This window comes from Dermacentor silvarum, chromosome 1, assembly GCF_013339745.2.
Source record: "Dermacentor silvarum isolate Dsil-2018 chromosome 1, BIME_Dsil_1.4, whole genome shotgun sequence".
NCBI classification, from domain to species: Eukaryota; Metazoa; Arthropoda; class Arachnida; order Ixodida; family Ixodidae; genus Dermacentor; species Dermacentor silvarum.
The window spans coordinates 292,226,331-292,238,165 of NC_051154.1; the positions used below are offsets into that span (position 1 = coordinate 292,226,331).

The window sequence follows — 11,835 nt, forward strand, 5'->3', positions numbered from 1 at the left end:
GGAACCTCACCTTCTCCCGACCCCTGCATGCAAAGCTCCATTTTCTGATCTTTCATGTTCGCCCATTCTCCTCTTTTCAGGGTCACCTTTTTGTTTCGGCCTCGTTAGTGGTTTGAAAATAGGGCATTGGTGAATCAGAAGTCTGATCGCAATGAGCTGCGCCCAGTGGCGGTCCTCTACACTGCAACAGAAGCTGAAGATTATGAACTTTGCCGAATGGAGACTGTTTTTACACACTTAATCATTGATGGAGACTGTTTTTACAAAGACTTAAGCGTTGATGATTACAGTTGATCGTGCATGTTATACGCGTGAATAATTTTTTTCATTTCCAGAGTGTTGTAATAGGGGGTATGGGTTAGACGCGGAAAAATATGGTATGACAGTATACAGTCTAGCCTCCTTAGTATACCGAAGCTGCGTTCGACACAAAACATACCTTTGTTAACAGAGTGTTCAAAGGGGCTGGTTTGTTCATCATTAGAAGAATACAAAAACAGTGCGAAACAGGACAAGTGAAGAGCACAGGAAAGAGCGCTGACTAACAACTAAATGCTTTATTTCCAGAAGCAGCATAAAAGGACATCATTGAAGGTCACACAAAAGAAAGAAAACGGATAAGCATTAGCCATGGAGATAATCCAGTTCTTTTGTTGACAGCGTGAGGGACGCAGAACTGACGTATGCGATGCCACTTGTGAATATAGAAAAAGTCTTGAAGATTTCACGCGTGCGCTCTTAACGATATCTGCTAAATATTTGCTCTTATCAAAGATCAGGCTGCAACCACAAATGTTACAGTGGGTAGCCAGATGACTGTACGGGTTACCTTTTAGTGAAGCGGCATGCTCGCTCAGGCGATTGTTAATGCATTTTCCCGTTTGCCCGATATAGCAGCGGTTACATGTGATCGAGATCCTATATACGACCTGCGTTGTACATTCAATGAACTTGCGAGCATGCTTCTTGGAGCAGTCTTCTCGCGCAACAATATCCACCCTGCTGACTATTTTACACAACCCGCTCAGTTTGTTTGGGGCATTGCACATAACCCTCATAACCTTTGTTAACATAACATAAGCATTGTTAACACAGCATTACCTTTGTTTTTTACCATACCTCCGACACCTCATCATAACAAATTTGTGTGACAGACAAATACTTCGATGTTTACTATGAACATATCGATATCGGTGAAAAAGAAATAAGCTTTGTAGTTGTGTATGCAAAAGGAATACAAGCAAGATGCCTTGAATGGTCAGCAAAGAGCTTCCTGCCAGTTTTCATTGCCCATCATCTGTTTCCATGCCAGATACGTTGCTCGTAAACAATGATAAATACAGATGCACATTGTGCCATCGATATGCATGCAGCCAAGCAATTGGTGTGGTCAAGCAGAATCGTCAAATTAGCTTGCCGGCTGTGGGCCAGCCAAGCCAAGCTGTTGGTTAAAGTGTGTCGTTGTGTCAAGAATGTGCCATTGTTGCTCTTATTCAGTATTTGACATTTTGCTGCCAGATTACATACTTTGAGTTGTGAGCGAACAAACATTTGCTTCGCTGTAACCATTATTGTAGCGGGTGCTTGAAGCAGAGGTCTTTTGCTACCCTGTGAACCTTCTACGTAGGGTTGTCATTACCATGATTTTTTTCTTTATTTTCCTTTTTTCTCTCTGCCGTATGTCATGCGCTGACTCCTTCGTAATCTATCATAACAATCTGCAATTTGACCCGTTATGCTTACCCCCTCCCTTTTCTTTAGAGTCGTAGTTGGCCGAAAAGCAAAGTTAATGCAGAAGTCTCAGTGAACGTACAGTTTCATCTGGCTTGAGTGAGTGGGAAAACGCTGTTGCCAGCGTTGTCATCTAGTTTGGGCACTGCTTCTTGTGGCACCAAGCTGCTTCACCACGCAAGAAAGACCATTAAAGGCATGGAAGAGACTGCGCAGTGCTTAATGTTAGAGTTTAATGTTTAAGCTTTGATTTCCTTGATGTTTGAGCTTTGTGGTAAGTTTGAATACACAATGCTGATTGAGATGGTGTAATCGGAGGGTTTAATCAGAGGGTACTACTAGTTTAAGTAGGAAACAAGGCTTTGACTATGCCACTTTGGTCTTCAGTAATTCCTTCCTTAACCTTATATGAATTCACAAGATATCGTCCAATTATAGTGATATCGTGGCGTTAATGTGCTGTTGAAGCTACATTGGCAGAGCTGCAGGGCTAGTAATTTTGAAACATTTTATTGCAAGAGCAACCGTACCCCGACCACTTTGGTCTTGCTGTCTGGCTTACTCTTGGTTCTCGAACCTGTGACTGGTGTAAACAAGAAATTAGAAAAATTTAGTCCACTGCGAGGATTTAGCCCTGAGCGACACCAAAAGTGCCCATGTGACACCACTGTTAGACCGAGAATTTCTTTAAATCTATTCTTTGAGGGGATCATGTTCTTATTTTGAATCTTATATTCATTTTTGTTTCTCTCATTTTGGTTCCAGTTTTACACAAGTCTCCCATTCTTAACTTCATGAATAAATTTTGGAAAATCGTTTCTTCAGATAGCGCTAAACTGGGTACAGTCAAACGCCTTTATAACGAAGTGAAGTGCTTGGGGCCTCCCAAATCATTCGTTATACAGGTGTCACTTCATTGTAAAGGTCGCGTACTGCACCGCTCACAATTGAAACGGGCCAGAATTATTCCTTTGTCATACAGGTCACTTCTTTGTAGAGGCTTTGGTTGTAAACGCGTTCGACAGTATTATCGGCTTCTGTCCGATTCAAAAAGTCCAAAGAAACTAACGCTATTGCTCTGTCCAGACACTGTTCAAGATGCTCTTCTGGAAGTCTACTGTGGAGTCTCGCAACTTTTCTAGGATAGACAGAGCAATAAGGTTGGTCATATTGACTACTTGAATTGTAAAGGAACCAATAATAGGTACCCTGCTTAGCGCAGTCGAAGGAACTGAGTTTTAGGGGCGAAGCACCTTAGGGCCGAGCCTTGTCCTTCATAGTCTGTAGCTCTGGTTGGCATGGAGACCGCTGTGTATGTATGTATATGCATATATAAATATATATGTATATGTATAGTATATGTATGCCAAGCTCCGGAACTGCAAGCCGGCTTCCGCTTCCGGTTTCAATTCCGGTTCCGGTTCCACTTCCGGCGTTTTGCCAGAATGATCCCCCAGTGCTTTGCCCACTCATCATCATTCACTTCGTGGATATGCGGTGTTTTTTTTTTAATTTTCCAGAATTAAATTAATAAAAGGAAATTTGCATGAAATTACAACCAAATGAATTAGACAAGAATGGACTTTACATTGGAAATAAGTGCATAAAATGCATGTATCACACATTTTAAGCACCATAACTCTAAAAATGAAGATTTTAAACAACTCTCTCTCAAACACGCTTGCTGTGTTTCAGGCAAAGTTTCTCTCTGGACATCGACGGTCTCCTGAAGTTGCAATTCAAAGAGGTATTTGAAGGCAGTGCCAGGAACAACTGCAGCTCTTGTGCAGCAGCTTGTGGAAAAAGGCCACGTAGACAAACACTTAAGCCCAAAGACTGTTTGGGACCAGGAGGTGCGATACCAGAAGAACCACTTGATTGCTCCGGTATGTATGAAGCTGCCAGAAACCTCCACTGCCGGTATGCAGGACATACTCGTAGAGTTTGCGGCAAGTGCCGATTGCAGTTCAGAACAATACGTACTGCATTTTTGTGCATATAACCCGCATGCAAAATACTGAAAGTTCAACCGTATAGTCGGGGTGCAAGGTCATTTGTAAATTTTGCCATGAGGTGCGGCGTCATGGCAGCGTACACCATGCTCCTGCGAAGCCAAAACTCGAGGCGGAGTTTGCCACCATTCTGTTTCCTTATCTCCTTGGGAACCCCACCTTTTCCCGACCCCTGCATGCAAAGCTCCATTTTCTGATCTTTCATGGTCGCCCATTCTCCTCTTTTCAGGTCACCTTTTTGTTTCGGCCTCGTTAGTGGTTTGCAAATAGGGCATTGGTGAATCAGAAGTCGGATCGCAATGAGCTGAGCCCAGTGGCGGTCCTCTAGACTGCAATATAAGCTGAAGATTATGAGCTTTGTCGAATGGAGACTGTTTTTACAAAGACTTAAGCGTTGATGTATGCAGTTGTTGGTGCATGTTATACGCGTGAATTGGATTGGACTGGACAAACTTTACTTAGGTCCTGCAGGCCACGCTTAGGGCGTAGCGGGCATCTCCCATGTAGGGACTGACAGGGAATACCTGGCGGCCGCTTCGTGGGCCTGCTGAATGCCCCATTGCTGGTCGGCGAGAAGTGAGCTTCTGAGGGACTCCTCTCACTTGTTCGAGGTTGAGTCAGGATGAGCATTTCTACACTCCCAGAGCATGTGTGCGAGTGTCGCCGTGTATCCACACGAGGGGCACATGTCGCTGGGGTATGAGTCAGGATAGAGAACATCCCCGCAGGGGCGTCTGCATCAGCAGGCATTTGGTGTGTTGCGACACCACGTACCCGAGCACATGGGGGTCGGCCTCTCCCGCGTGTAGCCGTGCGCGGCTTAGCCGTGTCCGGGGAAAAGGGGATCCTGGGGGTTGAGGCAATACCGGGTGTTGGACCTTTATGGCCTCTCGGTGGAGGCAACACACCGAAGTCGGGTCCTTGCCCCAAAGAGGGCAAGGACCCGACTTCGGTCAGCAGTTACAGGCCTATAGCTCTAACAAGTTGCCTATGCAAACTTTTTGAGAAAATTACTAACTGGCGCCTGATCCATTTTCTTGAAAGCAACAAAACACTAGATCCCTTGCAGTGCGGCTTCAGGGAAGGTAGATCCACAATAGATCACCTTGTCCGCATCGAAACAAATATCTGTGACGCCTTTGTGCACAAGCAGTTTTTCTTATCGGTATTTTTAGATATGGAGAAAGCATATGATACAACTTGGCGTTTCGGAATACTTCGTGATCTGGCAGCAATGGGCGTCCGAGGAAACTTGCTGAACGTAACTCAAAGTTATCTCTCGAACTGCACATTCCGTGTTCGGATTGGTAATGTCCTGTCTCGTCCATTTACTTAGGAAACTGGCATGCCACAGGGTGGAGTGCTCAGCTGTACTCTATTTGTTGTAAAAATGAACTCGCTCCATACTATCATACCACGTACAGTGTTTTATTCTGTATATGTGGATGACATCCAAATAGGTTACAAATCGTGTAATCTTAGTATCTGTGAGCGACAAGTACAGCTTGGTTTGAATAAATTGTCCAAGTGGGTGGACGAAAATGTTTTAAACTAAACCCCCCAAAAAGCACATGCATCCTCTTCTCGAAGAAGAGGTGTAATACCGGATCCCGTTATTGAGCTCAATGGAGAACGGCTATCCATTAGCCATGAACATAAATTTTTAGGCCTCATTTTAGACTCAAAATTAACTTTTGTCCCACACTTGAAATATATGAAAGTGAAGTGCCTGAAGACAATGAATCTGCTCAAGCTCTTGTCCCGCACATCTTGGGGAAGTGACAGAAGCTGCCTCTTGAACTTGTACAAAAGTCTCATACGGTCACAACTTGGCTATGGAGCCACTGTCGATAACTCTGCTTTGTCTAGTGCTCTGAAGATGCTGGATTCCGTCCACCACCTGGGTATCTGTCTTGCTACAGGTGCGTTCAGGACTAGTCCTGTGGAAAGCCTGTACGTTGAATCCAACGTACAGGCTTTCTACATTACCAAAAGACCTATTTAAGTTTCTCATACGCCCTGAAGGTGAAATCAGATGTACATCATCCATGCCATTCACCTATATGCGATTTCTCCACGGCCAGGCTGTTCCGTAACCGCCCAACCACTAGGCCTCCTCTGTCTCTCCGGTTGGAAGCACTGTCAGAAGAAACAGACGTCCCCCTTCTAGAGAATGTCCTAATGGCTCCTACTCGGCTTCCAAGGCCTTGGGAGTGGCAGACTATCGAATTTGACATCTCCTTTGTAGAAATGTCAAAACGAGCATCTGAGGCACATATACATTCACGTTTCATTGACCTTCAGGAAAAGTATTCCTGTGCTGAATTTTATACAGACCCTTCGAAGTCTCCTGCTGGTGTTGCTTACGCAGCTCTAGGACCATCGTTTTCACTATCCGGTACACTTAATCCATATACCAGTATTTTTACAGTCAAAGCATACATGATCCTCCCTGCAGTAATACACATAACGCAAACGAATCTCACTAGGGCTATTGTATTCATGGACTCATTGAGCGTAGTCCGAGCCCTAATGAGCTTACAAAAACATAAAAACACTGTCTTTAACGAACTCTTTGCATTGCTATGCTCAGCTTATATAGAAAACAAGTCAACATCCTATGCTGGGTACCTGGACACAGTGGCATAAAAGGTAACGAAGATGCTGATGAGAACGCTACATCAGTAGCTTTTAGCGACACTAACATAAGCATACCCATCCCAGCCACAGACATAAAACCATACTTGCGGCATACGCTGAAGAAACACTGGCAGAAGCAGTGGGATACCCAGGTATCCAATAAACTGCACTTAATCAAACCTAAATTAGGGCACTAGATATCGGAGAAAACAGCACAATGCAAAGAAGTGCTCCTTTGTCGATTAAGAATAGGTCACACCTTCAGCACCCACTCTTACCTACTGACTGGAAGTGATCCTCCGTCATGTCGAAGGTGTACGTGGCGACAGGCTTACAGTTCTCCATGTCCTTATTCAGTGCAGGGAAATAGAAAGGGAGCGTAAAAAGTACTTTCATTCTGCATATCGCCAGCATATTCCACTTCACCCAGCATTCCTTCTAAGCGATTGCAAATTCAGTTCCTCTGTCGCTGATGTCCTCTTTCGTGTCGATGCCCAGCAGCGCAAACTTTCGCTCCGTTGCAGACTGCGACGCCAGACTGAGTTATCATTTCCACTGTTTGGCTCATGTCAGATATGGGTGTATTTCAACACTTCCTATCTACCCTACGCCGAGGTTATAGTTTCAAAAGCAACATTTTACTACCGCAACGTCCCTTTAATGTTCTGCTAAATGAGGTTGGTGGTAAAACAATGGTTTTAGCTTATTTTACTTTTTCTCGTGGGAGTACTTAGTTTGAGCTTGGGAGCAAAAAGGGCATGTCGGCTGTTACAACGCCCACATGGGCTAATTTGTGTTTACAGTGTTCAGTCAGCCAAAAACCCCTTCTGCAATACCATGGGATTAACATTAACACCTTGTGATTCTTTTAACGTGCATCCAAAGCATGTTACTTGTGTGCCTTCACCGGCGCACAAGAAAACGTCATGCTTTCTTATGCACCTGAAGCAATTGCCATGTGGCATTTTTCGTAGGTTCATCTTTCTTTTCAGTCGACGCGAAGTGAAGTCAACTTGCAAGAACACGTTACCAATGGCGATATTTAGGCTCCAAGGTTTCTTCATAGCCTCACACACAGGCTGGCTTCAATACTGGCCGGAAATGGAACACACTTGCACCAATTGTGTCAAGTGTGCCCGGCGCGATCGCCGTACGGTCAGTCGGTCACTGCAGAAATTTCCAATTCTACTGCCGCACTCAAGAAGTGCTTCAAGCATACTCACAGAGGCTGTTTGGTGCTCTTGTTAAGAAACGAGGTGATCAGTGTGGGATGTGAATGCAGCAGTCAAGCTCGTGTTTGTCTCGGTCGGATGGGCATTCGTGATTATGCAGTATTCAATGATGCCACAAAAATGATTGTGCAGCCTGAAGACTGCCCACAAGGCAAACAAAGCATGTAAACAAATGAGAGGTTTCACTGTCCATATCTTACCCCTTGGTGCATTGATTGCTCCATGATTGCCTATTGCCTTGTGGTTCTTCGACCAAGCTCGGCCAACGCCTCAGCTATTACTTAGACATCGCTCTATGGTGAAAGCATTCAGTCCTACTTTTTAAACTCTGCCCGCCTAAATATGCTTTTTCTTCTCTGCACCAAAATTCTTACATAGACAAGAAAGATATAAATGACGTCATGAATACTGTAATGCTGTGTTCATATACATCATCACTCTTACAATGCCTTTGTTTGGGGGCATATTCAGCAAAATTAGTATTACGCCAGCAATATATGTGACACGATAGCTTTCTGGACGCAGGACGCCATAGCACTGTGTTCCCTGCCGGCTATTTATTTTCCTTCGCAGTTTTACAGGTGATGTAAAGAAAAATGATTCATTGAAGGATTGCGGCCACTCTTTTAAGTTTCATGGTAAATCATGAAAAGACCAGGGAAAAAATTTGGGGGGAGTTCAGCTACCGCTAATTGTGAAAGTATACGAAAGTGTGCTTATAAGTTTCGGAGGTATATATTTATATATAGAGTCGGTACAATTAATGATGTCAGATCCAACGTACCTGTTAGAATATGTGTGATGGGAAGTTTTCGTGGTGCGGCTAAATTCTACGAAACTGCTCATATACTGAGCCACATTTTGCAGCATAGAGATTACTGAGCCTAGCATAGCATGACAGCATCCCAGTTCACTATTAACATCTCCAGGATCGACCCATGTTTTCTGACTTACGGTAGGTGTCTCTTCAGCTTTAATCAAAGTGACGTCTCTATACCTCGTATGCAAACTTGCACTTTCATGCACACTGACAGACTCGCGTAAGCTCAATACACCAAGACTCCTCCAAAGCACGTGAAGTCCGACTATAATGCTATAAATAAATGTGTGACTAATGACGGGATGGAACATTTGTCTTCCAGCACAGCAGCCAAACACTACAAGCGATAGGCCACGAACGCATGTTTCTCTTGTGCAAAAGTCGCTATTTGAAACGTCTGCTGGCGTGTATGTCACGTGCCAGCTTCTCTCTCATTCCTCCCTCGTTACAAGTAGCCCGTTGAAACGCTGACTGCGCTACCTTTGGGATTGGCCCACATTTTTCTTCAGCCATTACAGGTGTACATTACTCAAATATGTGCCTGCGAATTTGACCCTTCTCGGGATAACGCCGCGCCAGAAGAGCGGCAGTTACTCGCTAGCACTTTCACGGCAGCCAGTAGTCCCCCAACCTGTGGTTCGCTGTGATTCGCAACCACGGTGGGGGATTCAAGCCAGTGGCGACTGGGACGAGTTTTCAACTGAAGGTGTTTATTGTCCACCTGCAGTTATATGCGACAGACAACAAAGAAGCCGTAACGATGGAGCGTTCCGTGCAGGTGTGAGCGAATCTGCAAATGGGGAAGGAGGGTGGGGGATGCACATGACGAGAGCATAAGGGTGCAGCGCAGCTCGTGTCACTGCGCGCTCTCGGCCCTGGAGAGGCGAATTGCTTACTGTGGCCGGGGTGCTGCGGGGGAGACGCGGCCGACGGTCTTTGGCTGAGTCGACATGCGCTGAGTCGCATGCTCTTCAGCCAAAAGACAAAGTAGCATTGGGGCAATGAACGGCGTTTCTCCCCGAGCTGCGGAGAATGAGTCTCCGCATGTTCCGAGAAACGGGAAAGAGGAAACGAGGAGACTCGGCAGCAGCTTCACAGCAAGGTGCGAAAGGTAGTGGGGGTGCCCGGCTGTGGGGAGTGTTGCGAAAGTGCCCACTCCGCACAACTTTCCGGCGAGTGCGCGCATTATCAATTACATGATAACCACGCGCAGCCACTCTTGAAATATGCACGTGTATCCCCGTAACGGATAACTGCAAAGTAAATGAGGTCTCCCTATGATGCTATCGCATTAAAAATTTCAACCCACTGCGGCAGCCCAGTGGCTACGGCATTGCGCTATTGTGCACAGACACTGGTTGTATCTTTGTAGCCGCGGCCGCATTGCGATGGAAGGCTGTGTGCAAAAACGCTCGCATATAACATGCATTTGTTGCACGCTAAGCCCTTTAGATGTGGTCAAAACAATCTGGCTGGAGTACGCCACTACGATGTGCCTCCAAGCAGATAGAGCTTTCTGTTATAGTGAGTTACGATTCTCACGGTTTCTGTAATTAAAAAGGGCTCGCTTTTATTCTCTCTCTTTCTGCAAACCGTGTAATGCGCAATCTGCTGATCTTGTTAACGCACCGCCGCTTCGAGTTCCGTAGTTTATATTACTGAACTCAGCGATAACTTAAATTGAAACTAGAAAGGCAGATATGCACTGAAGCAGTGAAGTTGTAATTGTGAATAATCTTGCTACTTCAGTTTCGCTGGAGATGACTGCTTGCTTTCTTATTACCATACCAGAATTTGCTGAGCAAATGTAAGCTGGGTAAACGCAGTATAAACGAAGCACGCGGAAAACAAAATAAAAAGAGCACAATGTTTCAAAAGAGAGTACAGGTGAGTGCGAGTTCCCTGCCAACTGACAGTTTGCATTCTTTTCATGCGTGATATGGGAAGGTTCTGCAGTTTTTGCACAAGCGTGTGGCCTTAGGTGACAGTATATAATATTATCATTTGAATGCTATAAGTGCATTTCATTCGCCTCCCCCTTCCCCCTCCATCTAGAAAAAAAGAAAGATCGGGACAAACTACTCTCAACGAAGTGCCACTGCGCATACATTTTTTTAATGTGTGCTGCCTGATTCCTGTATTCATACTAGTGCAGCATCGATGCGGTCACTGTCGGCTTTGTCTCTCAGCGACTGGTTAACTACAACAAATTTCAGCGATGTTTCGAAGGCTTCCGTACGTGAAAAGAAAGCCCGTGCCTGGACATTCAAAAGATCACACTAATGCACTTCTCGAGCGGTATCGCGAGTGCCTAAGTGAATACTCCTTGCTTGTCAGCATCAACTTTGCGTGATGTGCACGGCCACCCGCACTTGGCTATTGCATGCTCAAGTAATCATGCTGCTTAACTGTTTGCACCCTCGTTCGTTTCCACGCAGGGATATCCTGTTCAGGAGTAAAAAAATAATTGTGCCAAAGATTTCTGGCAGCCTCAACCAATGGCCCGCCGAAGACAGCGGTGCCATAATACCCAGGCATAGCCAGTGGAGGCGTACCATGCGCCATCCTTCGAACCAGTGCCACCGGGCCCATCGTTGCAGGCGACAGCTGCCGAACTGCTGGTGCCAGCAACAGCACAGTCGACATCAACTACACCGCTGGAATCGCGCACGCCGTCGAGGTTAGCCGCTATGGTGGATGCAGCCGCGACGGAAGATGAGTACACTCTCCACCTGCGGGAGCTGTGGTTGACCATACCCGTAGCCACAGCCTGCTACTGAGGGCCCCGCTCGTCCAGGAGGAGCGCGCCATGGGCATTTCCTTCGTCGCAGCCGTAGGCACTCGACTGTTCGAATAGCATATGTATTAGATATTGCTTTCATTTTCATCCTGTAATCCGCCTCGTTCCATGTCTCTTTCTTTGTTACGTTAGAGAATAAATGTATGTGGCATGCATGTTTCCTTTTCCTGTCAATGTTGACTAGAGCCTTGCTGCGATACTGAGCCACTCGTCGCACTTCGTTTATCTGGGCGCAGATGTGGCTGAAGCCCGAGAAAGACTACTCAGTAGAATTTGCACTTCTGGAGCTGTCGGGGTCGTATGGCTTTTAATGCATTTCTTGTGTAATTTAGGTGTCGTGGGTAATTTACGAAATACTAGCAAACAGGAAATAGTGCCACATATTGGAAAACAGCCTATTATACCTACTTGCTCTAAATAATGGGAACTGGCTCCCAAGCTCTTGAGAACTTAAAGAGTAAAGTTCACATACACCGCTAAGAAAGTTGAGCGGGAACAAATGCTTGTGGCAACAATAATATGCGCTTTGGTTTTCGACAATGTAAAATACAGAAAATGCGAGTCGTGCGCTATACCCGCCGCCTCGCCTTGGCTTAGTGG

General features: G+C 45.6%; 1 long non-coding RNA gene across 4 annotated transcripts in view; it reads left to right on the forward strand.

The window, feature by feature from the left end:
* The window catches only part of LOC119452893 (uncharacterized), a 35,504-nt gene extending 24,120 nt beyond the window's left edge, over positions 1 to 11,384 (forward strand). For 3 of the 4 annotated variants that reach the window (XR_007464903.1, XR_007464900.1, XR_007464901.1), the window contains exon 7: positions 3,427 to 4,513. This is a non-coding gene — a long non-coding RNA (uncharacterized LOC119452893). Of the gene's footprint in view, positions 1 to 3,426; positions 4,514 to 10,873 lie in introns of those variants that run through there. The other variant, XR_007464902.1, reaches the window with a different exon arrangement.
* Positions 11,385 to 11,835: the final 451 nt, after the last annotated feature.